We start from the raw sequence: 15,850 nt of genomic DNA on the forward strand, positions 1-15,850 counted from the left end.
TGTAGAATTAATTATGAAAGTACATGAATAAAGTGTAGGGGATGATCCAGTCTCCTACGGCTACTTCCTGCCCATTGGCAGTAGTCCTGGGCATGGTAAGCTGCATTTATTGCTGATGAGGAAGGGACTAGGCTGGGCCAGTCGTCTTTTTCTTCATCAACAATAATTACAGCTGTTGATTCACAATGAGCCCAGTGCAGAATAATTCATGAATCATGAGCCCTATTCAGATGCTATTTTCTATATGTGTTCAGATATTTGTGAACACATACATGTTTTGTGAATGACTGTACCTGCATTGAACTTGGGTACAGGTCCCTTGAAATGCAGGATACAGGTAACTAACTGTACAGCTGTACTGTTCAACAGTTGGTGCAGCCTGAGGATGTGGACAAGATCCTGGGCAGTGTGCGGGCGACATCATGCGCTCTTGACCCTTGTCCTTCATGGCTAATAAAAGCTGCCAGGGAGGGGGCAGGTAGATGGTTGGAGGTGATTATCAATGCCTCATTAAGGGGGGCAAGATGCTATCGTGCCTCAAGGAGGCGATGGTAAGACCATTATTAAAAAAGCCCTCCCTTGATTCCTCCAACCTAGACAACTGTATCTAACCTTCCCTTTATGGGCAAGGTGATAGAGTGTGTGGTGGCATCCCAGCTGCAGAGGTTCTTGAATGATACAGATTTCGCCCCTGGTGGTGCAGTGGTAAAACTGCCGCCCTGTAACCAGAAGGTTACAAGTTCGATCCTGACCAGGGGCTCAAGGTTGACTCAGCCTTCCATCCTTCCGAGGTCGGTAAAATGAGTACCCAGAATGTTGGGGGCAATATGCTAAATCATTATAAACCGCTTAGAGAGCTCCGGCTATAGTGCGGTATATAAATGTAAGTGCTATTGCTATTGCTATCTGGACCCTTTTCAATCTGGCTTCCGCCCCGGATATGGGACTGAGACTGCCTTGGTCGCTCTAGTGGATGACCTATGCGGGGAACTAGACAGGGGGAGTGCATCCCTGTTGGTTCTGCTGGACCTCTCGGCAGTGTTCGATACCATCGACCATGGTATCCTTCTGGGCCGCCTCTCGAGTATGGGAATCGGAGGTACTGCATTGCAGTGGTTCCGGTCCTTTCTTGGAGGGAGGGTCCAGAAGGTGGTGCTGGGGGACTACTGCTTGGCTCCGTGGCCATTGGCCTGTGGAGTCCCTCAGGGTTCGGTCTTGTCCCCCATGCTGTTTAACATCTACATGAAACCGCTGGGAGAGGTCATCTGGGGACTTGGACTGAGTTGGCAGCAATATGCGGATGACACTCAGCTCTATCTCTCCTTGTCACCTGATCCTAGGGAGGCGGTGGATGTCCTGAATTGGGGGCTGGAGGCCATAATGGGTTGGATGTGGGCTAATAAACTGAAATTGAATCCGGAAAAGATGGAGGTAATGTTGATCAGTAGGAGAGCCAATCGAGATGAGGAGATTTTACCGGTTCTGGATGGGGTTGCACTCGCCTTGAAGGAGCAAGTATGCAGCTTGGGGGTATTACTGGACCCCCAGCTCTGCTTTTGGAAGCTCAGGTGGAGGCGGTGGCCAGGGGTACCTTTGCATGGCTTCAGCTAGTGCGCCAGCTGCGTCCCTTTCTCAAGAAGGCAGATCTGGCCACAGTTACCCATGCCTCAGTCATATCAAGGCTGGATTACTGTAATGCGCTCTACGTGGAGCTGCCCTTGAAGTATATCCGGAAACTGCAGCTAGTGCAAAATGCGCCAGCTAGGGTTTTATCTGGAGCTGCCATTTCAGGGCAGATTCACACAACTAGCTGGCATGTGGCCACTTCCCTGCTCATAGCAATCCATACTCATCACAACTAGATTTTGGAATTGTCCTCACCAGCACACAACTCCACCTTTCAAACACTGCAGCTTTTCTGAGTGTGGGCTGAGCAGTTGGCAAGCAAATAGTGGCTCACATTTCGTTCAGTTCTTTGCAACAGTTTTGCTTTTCTCCTTTTGAGCAAGTGGGGCAGCAGAACCTGCCCTGGGCAGAGAAGTTGTGTGAATGAGCTCTCGATTCCAGACTTGTTTCATGGAGCCACCACAGCTCTGGGAACGTCGGAAGCTGCCGTATATAGAGTCAGACCATTGGTCCATCTAGCTCAATATTGTCTACACAGACTGGCAGTGGCTTCTCCAAGGTTGCAGGCAAGAGTCTCTCTCAGCCCTATCTTTGAAATGCCAGGGAGGGAACCTGGAACCTTCTGCATGCAGACATGCAGGTGTTCTTCACAGTGCGGCTGCATCCCCTGAGGGGAATATCTTACAGTGCTCACATGTAGTCTCCCATTCAAATGTAACCAGGGTGGACCCTGGTTAGCAAAGGGGACAATTTATGTACCAGTTGCAGGGGGGTAACAACAGGAGAGAGGGCATGCTCTCTACTCCTGCTATAGGCTTCCAGTGGCATCTGGTGGACCATTGTGTGAAACAGGATGCTGGACTAGATGGGCCTTGGGCCTGATCCAGCAGGGCTGTTCTTATGTTCTTATGCTTGCTACCACAAGACCGGTTCTCCTCCTATGCGCATGCGTGCCCTAGTTCCAGTGTCAAGTAGGACAGCCGAGACTGGCTGTGTTATATGAATCTGCCAGTCTGGGCAGATATTTTACCCTACTTGCAGTGTACGGAACCTGACTTCTGTCCTTTAGATTTGAAATGAGGGACAGATGTTGGGTTCTGTACCGCAAGTAGGGTAGAATATGTTGAAATTGGGTGTGTTGTATGACCCTGTCAGTCTCGGCATATCCTGCCTGACATCAGAAGTAGGGCACATGTGTGTTCCTGGGGCTCCAGTGACTCTGCCGAACTTCAGGTTCATCGTGTCATGTTAAGCCACCCACAGAAATCAGCAGGTGAAGCTTTTGAGGTATGGAGCTAAACATGACAGTCTGCTAATAGCTGCAGATCAGACTAGTGTTTAAAGGACTGCTTCAGTGCTAGCAATTTTATTCATCCCTGAATAAAAGATATCTTTGTCTAACACACAACAAAAAGGAAAAGCCATTATAATATTCTTTCAAAGTGGTATCCAGTGCCATCTAAACTGAAGGGGATGTGCCAAGTATTAGATGGATTATTTTGGAAATGTGGTTAGGGTGGAACAGGTTTCATACCATGCTGGTGCTGTGAGAAGATAATTCTAACAAGTATTTATGTTTCAAGAAAGATTTCCATTTTTCATAGTGGCTGACGTGAGGAGAATGATTCAAAACAATCCCATTGAAACTGAAAGACCATTTTCAGTAGGATTACTTTGAGTAGTTTTCCTTATGTCAGCCATTATTATGGCCTTAACACTCTAATATATAAATTCGGAGTGTTCAAAGCATTTCATATTTATCTCAGTAATGTTTACAACAACTCTGTAAGACTGGTGGCCAGTGTTGTTAGACACATACTGCTGATGGAGGGAAGGGGAGTTGTGACTAATCATGGCTGATCCTGAAAGAATGGTAGCTTGCCCAAGGCCTCTTAGTGAGTTAACAGCTGAGGTGAGACTTGAACTAGTGACTTTTCAACTTTGCTTATTAAACTATACCTTTTCCTCCTTTAATGAGGGAGATTTTTACCCTTTTTTTGCTGATTCTCGCATTTGTTTTATTTGGAGGCTGTTGCAAGGGAATCTGTGCTTGGTTCTGAATGAAACAGAATTACCAACAAAGTAACATTTCTTCAGAATTAATTAGTTGACAACAGCGTTATCCTTCCCAAACTCATATCTAATGTGCTGTTTTAAATGGCCTTCGCTCAATCTTATAATAAACATAACTGAGTTGTGGATATTCTTGCAAATGTGTTTATTTCAAGTATTTACTGTAAATCAGATTGTGATCTCGTTTGTTTTCATGGTTTGTTTGCTTTCTTTGGTGGGATGAGGGATTGAATCAGTGCTGTGCCAAGCCTTCCCTGTGATTTCTGCAAGCAGATGTTTTTGCCTCCCCAAAAGTGACATCAGATGTGCTAATGCTTCTTGTTCCTTGACAAAGTGCTGCTAGTTCACTGGTGCTGGGTTGCTCAAAAGTCTGGACTGCTGGAGAACCTGTCCTCATTCTGTGCAATTGGCTTGTTTTGGGTCATCACTGCAAATCTCCCCTGCACTTTCCGCACAGATTTGCAATAGCAGTCTGGAAACCAGCTGCATTATTTGTGGATACTTATAACTACTACTACAGCTATGGATATTTATATACCGGTTTTCAACAAAAGTCCCCAAAGTGGTTTACATAGAGAAATAAGAATAAAGGGCTCACAATCTAAAAAGAAACATAAGATAGACATCAGCAACAGCCACTGGAGAGATGCTATGCTGGGGTTGGGTAGGGCTAGTTGCTCTCCTCCTGCTCAGTAAAGATAACCACTTTAAAAAGGCACCTCTTTGCTCATTTAGCAGGGTGCCTCTGAATATGTGCATTGACTGATCAAATAGAATTTGATCTACTCCTGAGACAAAATAGGTGTGGGTGTGTGGTGTACATTTTCCCCCCTTTTGTTTTGCCCCATATGAGATCTCCACCACCTTTGGAAACTATTCAGCCAAAATGTTCTGCCCTGGTAACTGTTGCGTGCACACACACCTTTGGGAAAGGATGCAAAACTGTTCAAAAGATGATAGTTATCAGGGAGAATATGTTCCCATTGTCGAGGCATGTGGGCCAGTGTTCTCTTGCTCCTATCCAGTAACACATAGAGTCAAGTTAATTGTTACACAGAATGTATCGTGAAGAGGCTTGCTTAAGACTGGCAGCTTCTCTCCTTTTAACAAAAAATCATTGTAGTTGTAGACCTGAGCCAGGTCAGGAGTGTGGTGTGGTGAGAGGGAGTGAACCTTTCCCCATGCAGTATTTCCCCATTGAATCACACTTCCACCACAAGCTTGTAAGCAGCTATTTGCTGTAAATAGCTGCTATAGGGGCAAATGCTCTTTGGAGAGGGCAGGTTCTGGTGGGGAAATGATGCGGGGGGGGGAAGGTTAACCTGCCTTCCCCACTGCTGTGTTCCTGATCTGCACTGTTTTGTGTTTTTTAAATAAAGAAAGAGAAGTTTGATGTTTAGCATGCTTTTTAATGACACAGTGTGTAGTAGTTGCTTAGTTGGGGCATAATCTGAATGAGGGTGTGCATGCCCTTCAGCAGTCATCCCAAATATCCATGAACACCTGATTAGAGTTGGATAAGGGGAAAATAAAATAAGGGAAACGTATTGCTGCATAGCACTGGTGGGCAACGAATCGGGCTAGCATAGCATGTGAACTCTGGCCTGTGATTGCCTGAGGAATTGTGATAACTTGTCATCCCCCATGCAGACCAGGAAGCAATGGCTGCAGACTGGCACAACAAATCACCCCAAGAATGGAAAGTAACTCTCCTTGAATATTTTTCATGCTTGCCCCCATCCCAGCAATTTTCATAACACTAGTTTGGTGCTAATTTCCCCCTTTGCTTGGACTCTATAATTCCTAAAGGGCTCACAGTCTAAAAAGAAACACAAGATAATAGCCTCTGGAAAAATGCTGTGCTGGGATTAGAGAGGAACAGTTACTCTCCTCCTGCTAAACATGAGAATGTCATCACTTTAAAAGGTGCCGTGTGTGTGTGTGTGTGTGTGTGTAAGATTGTGAGCCCTTTTGGGGACAGCAAGCCATTTTTTTAATTTATATCTATGTAAACTACTTTGGAAAGCTTTATACAGTATAAATATTCATCATATTTGTAATTGAATTTGCTACAGAACAGCTCTGAGTGAACATGTGTTGCTAAACAAGTGATGGCAAGAAGAATCATGAATTTATCTTTGTGTAAATTCACACACAAATTTTGAAGTTTGTCTTGAAGTTCTGTGGTTTGTGCATTCTGTTTTGAGGGCAGTTCTACATTTCTTTCTATACTCTAAGTTGAGCCTCAGTCTTTTGAAAAAGAAGCTGGTTTAACAGTTTGGGTTCTCATTGGATAGAATTAACCTGCCACTTTGAAGGAGAAGAGAAAGCATAAGTGGAAAGTAAAGTTGTGGATTTATATATAGCCGTGGGTTATAACTGTATCGGTGTGGTGGTTGTGATAGCTTCTCTAAACAACTTCCTGACTAGTTGATTGTGGTATTTGGTCTTCTAGCAAAATGACTTGGACAGCTGCTGGTTAATATTTGAGTAATTAAGACATTCATTTTACTTTTCATTTTTCTTTGAATGTTATGTATCTTAAGGGTCAGTCAGTGGTTATTAGCCATAATTGTGAAATGGAATTTGAGTATTTGGTGGTAATCTTGTTGGCACTGGGGTACACAGGAGTGGTGGATTAACCATCATCATGTCCTGCCTTTATAGAACCTAGAATCACTTTGCTGGCAGCTGGTACCCAATTGCTGGATGAGAATAGATCTTGGTCCGATCCACCAGAGCAATTATTGCATTCTTATTCTTGTTGTTAGTGAGGAATTAAAAACATATTGTTGCCACAGTTTTTCAGGATTTATTAAAAAGTATTTATTCTGTGTGAAGAAACAAAGGGCTATTTTTCTCCTTCTGGAAGGCGAGATTGAAGTCTTCAAACATGATCTCCTGGTGCGCAGTGGTAAAACTGCTGCCCTGTAACCAGAAGGTTACAAGTTCGATCCTGACCAGGGGCTCAAGGTTGACTCAGCCTTCCATCCTTCTGAGGTCGGTAAAATGAGTACCCAGAATGTTGGGGGCAATATGCTAAATCATTGTAAACCGCTTAGAGAGCTCCGGCTATAGAGCGGTATATAAATGTAAGTGCTATTGCTATTGCTATTGCTATCTCTTCAAACTGTTTTCCCAGTTTCTCTTTTTTTGGTGCTTATCATGGGCCATGGCATGATAAGGCCTCATTCTAAAATGTGCTTTCTTAACATACCATTTGGTATGGCAGATACCATATGCTCTCTGTGTGTTATTTTTTAAAAAACCAAACATTCAGCCCTCCCACCTTCATTTTGATATTGTGGAGGTCCAGCAGGACTACAGCATATGCCCTCTCCCACTTTCCCGCCCCTGGAAGAAATAGTTGGTTTGCCTCAAAGTTTTGTGTAAATGAGTACCACGAAGGGCATCCGAAGCTGCAGCTGCTTGAATAACCCCAGTAGGGGAGACTTGCCCAATTTTCAGACAAGTTGTTGTATCTTACAAGTCCTGTTGTTTCATTATTAGCCTACTTTCCTTAAGGAAAGTAAGCTTATGAGATCACCTGGCTGTGTATGTCTGTGTCCGTGTGTCACATCAACTTCACAATGCTTGGACCAATATGAACCAAACTGAGTACAGTTGTAGGGACACCTCAATGGCGTAGTTTGTGATGTCATCCACCCCGATCCAAAATGGCAGACACAAACATTTGAGGCACAAGTGGGCTAACTTGTGGACTATCTAACTGATTTGAACCAAATTTGGTATAGTTGTAGTGAGTGACACATAGGGACACCTCAACAGCATAGTTTGTGATGATGTCATCCACCCCAATTCAAGATGGTGGATGTGTGAATGTTTGAGGTGCAAGTGAGCTAACTTGTGAGGATGGTAATTATCAGTTAAGATTATAGTGAAAGGAAAGTAGGCAAATTAGTTCTTACCAGAACAACCTGTTGGAAATAAAATAGAGAAACCTAGTGTTAGCCACTGATTCTGTAGCAGTAAATTTCTCAGTAGTCATGCAGTCTCTTAATTCTTCTAGGGCTGAATCTGGACTGCAGCTGTCACGACAACAGAGATCTTATGATGCCTATAAGAAAAGAAGAGGAGATGGAAAATGATACGTTAACAGAACATTAAAAATGTTCAGGTATGCGTTGATCTTGGTATTGATAGCTTTTATTTGTCTCTCTTTGCTCTCCCACATATCTTCACATATCCCGTACTATAAATAGCATTTTCTAATTTGATGTGTTTGTTGGTATTTGTGACATGTTGCATGTATTGGGAATATTTAAAATATATAATTAGAGATTTAATAGGTTGAGGCAGGGCTCAACAAATTCCAGGAGCCAAGGAGCCATGACACCTAGAAATTTAACCGTCATACCTAGACTAGGATATTCAGAACTACAGTTAAAAAAAATATTTATCTGTCCCAGACAGCCTTGTTTCTGACTGTTACATATATATGGGATAAAGAGAAGCCCTTTTGCTCTCCTGCTCATATCTGGTTTCGCTGGCTCCTAGACCCAAACATAATTGGTTAAAGCCTGGGTTGATGGAATCTCCTCACATTTCCCCTTCCCTTCCCATCCAAAATTAAACTTTTCTTGAGTAACTGAAAATGGTGTTGTTGCTTTCTCCATTGCTACCCTGTCTATTGCTGCTGAACCTAAATTAATACAAATATGATGAATATTTATCACTTTTCACAAAAGTTTCCAAAGCGGTTTACATAGAAATAAATAAATAAGTAAATAAATAAAATGGCTTTCTGTCCCCAAAGGGCTCCCAATTTTAAAAAAAAGAAACAAGATAGACACCAGCAACAGCCACTGGAGGGGTGCTCTCCCCCTGGTAAATAGAGAATCAAAAATTAAAGTGCTAGTGGGAGAAAACAACATAACCTGTTTTCAGCCAGTTGCATGACAGCTTGGTTCGGGGAGGGATACATTGGGTGGGATGAGGAAGAGAAGTAGCCAGAATCTCCATGTTGTTCTATCCATGTTCTCTTCTACCTATTTCCCCCATCCTCTTCCATATAAAGTTAGTCTCATTTTATTTTAAACTGGTATGAAACGTATTTAGACATTATGCCACTGCTGTGCTGTTATCACCCACACATTACTACCACCTCTTTACTTAAAGTGACAGAGGTGGTGAGATTACTCTGCCAGTGGGGCAACTGACATGGCTTTCTGGGCTGTATCCTGCCCAAAGGCTGCAGGTGGCCAGCTGCAACCCCATAATACATTTTCCAAAGGCAGGTTCATGTTCTTCATATGTATAAGTCAATATTTCTGAATACCCATATGGTAAAATAATTGTAACTTCTACATCAGTTGTTTCTGCAATATTTATAAAAACGGTATGCAAGTTACAGTGTAACTTATGCCAATTATCCATGACCTTCTGTTCTCAATAGCTTTCCACTATGGCTTGTTTTGCTGAACTTGAGAGAGAGAGCTAATCTTGTGGTAGCAAGTATGAATTGTCCTCTTTGCCAAGCAGGGTCCACCCTGGTTTACATTTGAATGGGAGACTACATGTGAGCACTGTAAGATATTCCCCTCGGGATGCGGCCACTCTGAGAAGAGCAATTGCATGCAGAAGGTTCCAAGTTCTCTCCCTGACACCTCCAAGATAGGGCTGAGAGAGACTCCTGCCTGCAGCCTTGGAGAAGTTACTGCCAGTCTGTGTACACAGTGCTGAGCTAAATGGACCAATGGTCTGACTCAGTATAAGGCAGTAGAGATGTGCATGAACCTGTTTGGAGGCCCTTTTACGGTCCTCTGAAGCTGAGGGTGTTTGTGTGTCTGCCTTTAAGGGCGAAGGAGGGTGCACTCCTCCCCCCGCCATGTTTCCACCCCACTGGTGCTCGGTTTCCTAAAAGTCAGTTGGGGCAGCTGCTTATCTCCCCGCTGCCGCCTTTACCAGAAGTACTCAATGCGCCGGCGGGGGCGGGGGGGGCAGTGCACCCTCCCCCACCCTCAAAGTTATCCCCCCCCCCCGGCATCAAACCCGGCCCCCTCAGGTTCTGTGCGCATCCCTATAAGGTAGCCTCCTATGTTCCTAACACATGGATTGCCCCACCCCTTCCTGTCTTAGTTATGCCTTATTAAAGGTTGTTGAGAATTACCCCTTCAGTAACCAGTGCCTGGAGAGAATCTATCTGTGTGGTCGCTAAGAGTTGACCCCAACTTGATGGCACTTAATCAAGCAATCAGTCAACCAGTGCTGCTGTCTGAGATGCCCAAGTAAGACTAATCTCTCTGTCTTGCTGTGCAAGGAGTGTGTGAGATCTCGTGACAGCATGTCCTCTTTGTGACTAGATATTAAAATATATATATAAGGAGAGCCAGGGTATGCATGCTTGGCAGCTGTTGGAAGATTCCAGGGCAGAGGCGTAACTATAGGGGGGGCAGGGGGGGCACGTGCCCCGGGCGCCATCTTTTCTGGTCACATGGGGGGGCGCCGCCATGACAAATTTTTTTTTTAATTTTTTAAATTTTTTTTTGTTTTTATTAATACAAATGTTTCCTGCTCAGTGCAGCAGCACTGCAGCAGTCAAGGGAGCGTGTCGGCGCCCCTCCCCCACGAGCGGTCCCTTCCGCGCTGCCCGCGCCCCCCATTGCTTTGCTGGCGCCTGGCAGCCAGTCAGTGGCCTGGCGCGGCGGCGGCGGCGGGCGCTTGTGAGGAAAAACCTAAGTATAATGTAGTATGTTTGGGGGGGGGCGCCATTTCAGTGCTTGCCCCGGGCGCTGTTTTCCCTAGTTACGCCTCTGTTCCAGGGTTCTGTATACAGCTGCACCCAAATATACCACCACTATTAAAGGCAAAGAACTGTTGTTTTTCTCTATGGAAAAACCTGCTTGCGTTCATTCTTTGGTCTGGGAGCAATCATTCAGTCACAGAACTGGGTTCCAGGAGTGGCTCTGTGTGGCATCTGCTGCTTGGCTGTTTCATGCATTCCTGCTCGGGGGTTTTGGAGATGTCTTGGGAAGTCACAGTTCAGATTTTCTTCCACATCACCAGTGCCACCTCTTCTTCCCTGACATCTTCACACCTTGTTTATACCTGTGTTGGTTAGCAACCCCGTTTTAGCTGCTGCATTTCCATAAACTCTGTTAGTGTGAGAGAGCACTTCAGTGGTTCCATCAGCTTTCTTTGGAGAAATGGGGCCATAGAGTGGGGATGGAGCCATATCCCAGTGGTAGGGTATCTGCTTAGCATGCAGGACGTAACGGGTTCTGTCTCCAGCATCTTGAGGTAAGGCTGAGGAAACACATCCTGCCTGAAGCCCAGGAGAGCCGCTGCCAGCAGGGGTGTAACGATGGGGGGGCAGGCAGGGCATGTGCCCTGGGCGTCACCCCGGCGGGTCACGTGGGGGGGTGCCAAAGGGTGGCATCCCCCTGACCCCCCCCCTGGATTGCCCACCGAGTGCGGCGGTGGCTGGTGGCGATTCGGCTGTAGCGGCCCGAGCGGCGGCGGATCGCCTGCCGAGGAGTGCAGCAGAGCGACGCCGAGGCCTGCTGTCTGGCCCGGCGTCGCTTCCCAACTGTGCAGGCGCGCCTGCGCAGTTGGGAAGCGACGCCGGGCCAGACGGCAGGCCTCGGCGTCGCTCTGCTGCACTCCTCGGCAGGCGATCCGCCGCCGCTCGGGCCGCTACAGCCGAATCGCCACCAGCCACCGCCGCACTCGGCGGGCGATCCACCGCCAATGGCACCGCCGAATTGCCGCCACTGCTGTTGCACTCGGCGGGTGACCCGCCGCCGCCCGCCACCGGCACCGCTGAATCGCCGCCACCGGCACCGCTGAATCGCCGCCACCGGCACCGCTGAATCGCCGCCACCAGCACCACCGAATCGCCGCCACCGCACTCGGCGGGCAACCCGCCACCGGCATCGCCGCCACCGCCGCCACACTCGGCGGGCGACCCGCTGCTGCCCGCCACTGGCACAGCTGAATTGCCGCCACTGCCGCTGCACTTGGTGGGCGACCCGCCGCTGCCCGCCACCACCGAGTTGCCACCACCGCTGGCGATCTGCTGCCTGGGGCGCCGGCGAAGGTATGTGGGGGCCTGGGGGGGTGGGGGGGCACAATTTCAGGGCCAGAGCTTGCCCTGGGCGCCGTTTCCCCCCGTTACGCCACTGGCTGCCAGTTAAAGCAAATCAGGGCTACACAACTTCAGCCCTCCAGCTGTAGTTGGACTGAAACTCCCATCCTTCCTAGCCACAGTGGCCAGCTGTCTGGGATGATGGGATTTGTAGTTCTGCATCTGCAGGAGGGCCAAAGTTGTGCAGCCCTGAAGCAAACAATCCTGAGCTAGATGTAAACGTTCTGACTCAGACGGCAGCTTCCTGTGTTCCCAGGACTGAGAAATATTTTCGTAGCGTAGCGGCTTACAAAATGTATTTTTAAATCTAACAGTCTCTTAAGCAGCCTCTAAGCAGATCTAACGTGGCAGACAGAAATGTTACATTTTCAGATCTGGTGAGGTTGTCAGCCAGTTACTGACTCTTTGCCATGCTCTCATTTGACACTTGTCTGCCTGTATGTTTTCCCCCATGATCTTTTCCTGGGATGGGAGCTCCTTGGTTAGGGTGCAACTTCAGACTAATCTTCAGTCTTATTAGGTCACTTGTTTGGAGTTGTATTTAAACCCAGGCAGCGATGTTTCTGCTGTGGGCAGTACTTTACTGGCAAAGGTTGCCTGCCTTGAAGGGTTTATGATGTTGCTTATGTACTAGCTTAAATGGGAGAGGGCACGCTGGCTTTGATTACATCAACTCCTCTGAGTACCAGGTACATATGAATTTCAGCAACACCACTGATCTGCGTAGTGCTGCTGGCCTGGCTTGAAATATAGATTTATCCAACTTGAAATGCTTCAGTGGTATTGTGAACTAACTGCTAGTCTTAAAAGCATTTCCTTCGCTCAGATTGTAATCCAAGCTTGTGCCTCTCAAGCACTTCCACAGCAGCATACCAGCAAGTTCTGAAAATGCAGTTCTTCAGGGTACTGAGTCTGCACCAAGGGTGTCAAGTGCCCTGGAATCTACATGTCCCAGGGCTCCAGGCCCCTGGAATGCAGCGGAGCTGATGGAGTCTCCCCACTACTGCTACAGACGGTTTGACTTTTCTCCCTTCCTATGGTAACTGTAGGCATGTAAAGGTAAAATCGATTTCGACTTCTGGTGGCCACAGAGTCCTGTGGTTTACTTAGGTAGAATACAAGAGCGGTTTACCATTGCCTCCTGCTGCACAGTATGAGATGATGCCTTTCAGCATCTTCCTATATAGCTGCTCCCCGATATAGTACCAGTGAGGATTTGAACCAGCAACCTTGTGCTTGTTAGTCAAGCATTTCCCCACTGTGCCATTTAAGGTGGTTACTATCCATAAAATAATATTTTGCCTGCATGTAATTACTGTATCCTTACCACAGATTATAGAGGTTTTCTGCTGTTATGAACGTCAACAGCCTGGCTTAATCTTAGATTGGCACATTGGCACATATCCTGCATCTAGTATTTTCCATCCCCCTTTCGTCCTCCCAGCTTAAGGGGAGTAAGAGAAAATCAATAGCTTGGGGGTGGGGGGGAATGGGAACAGTTCATCCACTGTTACACATCTTTAAACATTCTATAAGCTAATGCTAGAAATCCCAAGTAGAAATTCCCTTCAGCCTTGCAGACTTTCATCACATCCTGAGTAAAAGAACACGGCCCTGAGCACCCACCCTTGTTGTTTGGTGGTCATATACTAAATTTATTTCTTTCATATTTTTATACTGCCTGATATGTAAATCTCTAGCTGGTGTACAAATCCCAACATCAAAATCACAGTATTAAAATACATAAAACATGATAAAACAATATAAAACAAATTATTAAAATTCTAATTAAAAACTTGTGAGAACAGGAAAGTCTTGAGGGTCTTCCTGAAAACAAACAGAGGAGGACAGGATCTTATTTCAGCAGGGAGTATATTCCAAAGCCCTGAGGCACAGAGAAAGCCCAGTCCTGAGTCACCACCAGACGAGCTGGTGGCAACCATAACTGGACCTCTCCAGAAGATCGTAAAAAGTGGGAGGGTTCATGACAGAGGAGGCGCTCTCTTAAATAACCTGGTCCCAAGCCATTAAGGGCTTTATAGGTAATAACCAGCACTTTGTATTTCACCCGGAATCATATTGGCAGCCAGTGCAGTTCTTTCAAAACCAGTGTTATGCGGTCCCTTCATGTTGTCCCAGAGACCAGTCTGGCTGCCGCATTCTGTACCAATCATACTTTCCAGACTATGTACAAAGGCAGCCCCATGTAGAGTGTATAGTCAAGTCTGGAGGTTACCAATATATGTACCACTGTTTTAAGGTCATTCACCTCTAGAACTGGACGTAGCTGGCATATCAGCTGAAGCTGATAAAAAGCGCTTCTGGCTCTTGCCTCAACCTGAGAAACCAGGGAGAGCTTTGGGTCCAGGAGCACTCCCAGGCTATGTAGCTGATCTTTCAGGGGGAGTGTAACCCCATCCAGAACATGTCTTGGGTCCATCTCTTGGTTCCCGGCCCCCCACAGTCAGTACTTTTGTCTTATTTGGATTTAACTTCAGTTTGTTATCCCTCATCCATCCCATTACCACCTCCTAGCAGACATTTAGGGAAGATATGCCATTTCCTGATGAGGTTGATATGGAGAAGTAAATCTGGGTGTCATCAGCATATTGATAACACCCAGCACCAAACCTCCTGATGACCTCTCCCAGCAGTTTCATGTATATGTTAAAGAGCATTGGAAACAGTATGTAGCCTTGTGGAACTCGACACTTCAGTTCTTGCTTAGTAGAACAACAATCTCCAAGTGACACCATCTGGATCTACCAGAGAGGTAGGAGCGGAACCACTGTAAAACAGTGCCATTCAATCCCACCTCTCTCAGGTGGTCCAGAAGTATACTATAGTCAATGGTAGCGAAAGCCGCAGAGAGATCGAAGAGGATCAGCAGAGTCACAATCCCTCTGTTGACAGCCAATTGGATATCATCCATCGGACTGACCAAGGCAGTCTCAACCCCATAGCCCACATGAAAGCCAATTTGAAATGGGTCTAGATAATGTGTATCATCCAAAACTGCCTGGAGCGTTGCGGCGTGCATGTGCCCGTTGCCGCCATGCGTGCACGCACCGCACACTTCACACATTGTGTGCGCACGCAACGTGTGACGTGTGCAGCGCGCGGGGTGGTGGCAATGGGCGTGTGTGCGCTGCAACGGACACATGCGTGCATTCAACTTCCCTTTTTGCCAGGCAACAACGGGTAGGGGCAGCAGGGAGGAACGCTGCCCCCCAAAAAACTTTGCTGCAAAGTTGAGCGCCGGAGGGGAAAAGCGGCGGGAGGGGTAAGTACTACCTCCCTGCCCTTAAAGCTCCATATCCTCCAGTGCCGGACCGTGCCTCCGTGGTTCCGTGCACATCCCTATCTCCCACCCCATGCCAGAATCTTGTATGGAGAGAGTGGTTTGTCCCACATTAAAATAAAGTGGTTGGTGGCAGCCTACTGTGAATCCCTTACAGTCAAGGATTTACCCCAATGAACTCCCTCCGCCTCCCCCTTTGGCTCTGGTAGGAACTATGACAACACATAATTGCTATTGGTAATCACAGATAATAGTCCATTGGCAGGGTTCAACTGCTCCAGGCTGGAGATGACGGAGGTTGTGAATCTCCAGGCCCTGTTGGCCCCACTAACTCCTTCATAACACCTTAGGACCCTTAAAATTCTTCCTTCTTGAGAAATGCACACCCAAACGAAGTCTTGTATGGGTGATGCTGGAGGGAAAATGGTCCGTTCTACACCATGCTGATCTTACAAAAACCAGTAAATTACTTCGGTATCATAAAGTATATATCTTAATAGCGATTATGAAAAATGTTTTAGGTCTTCTTCCATTGCCCCCAACCCATTTTTTCTGTTAGCTGCAATGCTTACTGGAGCTACTTGACTTGATCTTGCCTAACCTTTTGTATCTTGGCACTGAGAGTGCACTGGATCTTTGGCAGAAGGCTGTCAGAAGTGTGTGTGTGGGGAGGGGATCTTTTGTTAAAACAGTGCCAGCTCCTTCCTCAACGTGGAACAGTTTGTTCTGCTAAAAGAATGAGC

The 15,850-nt window shown here is 46.6% G+C and overlaps 1 protein-coding gene across 8 annotated transcripts in view; it reads left to right on the plus strand.

Annotated features, from left to right (window-relative positions):
* Positions 1-15,850, plus strand: part of ZHX3 (zinc fingers and homeoboxes 3) — a 70,099-nt gene that overhangs the window by 24,590 nt on the left and 29,659 nt on the right. For 7 of the 8 annotated variants that reach the window (XM_053251009.1, XM_053251010.1, XM_053251007.1 and 4 more), the window contains one exon: positions 7,730-7,837. The exons of the other annotated variant lie outside the window; for it this stretch is intronic. The gene's annotated coding sequence lies outside the window, so the exon portion shown is untranslated. The remainder of the gene's footprint in view (positions 1-7,729; positions 7,838-15,850) is intronic. 8 annotated transcript variants of the gene reach the window in all.

Source organism: Hemicordylus capensis, chromosome 4 (assembly GCF_027244095.1).
Source record: "Hemicordylus capensis ecotype Gifberg chromosome 4, rHemCap1.1.pri, whole genome shotgun sequence".
NCBI lineage: Eukaryota > Metazoa > Chordata > Lepidosauria > Squamata > Cordylidae > Hemicordylus > Hemicordylus capensis.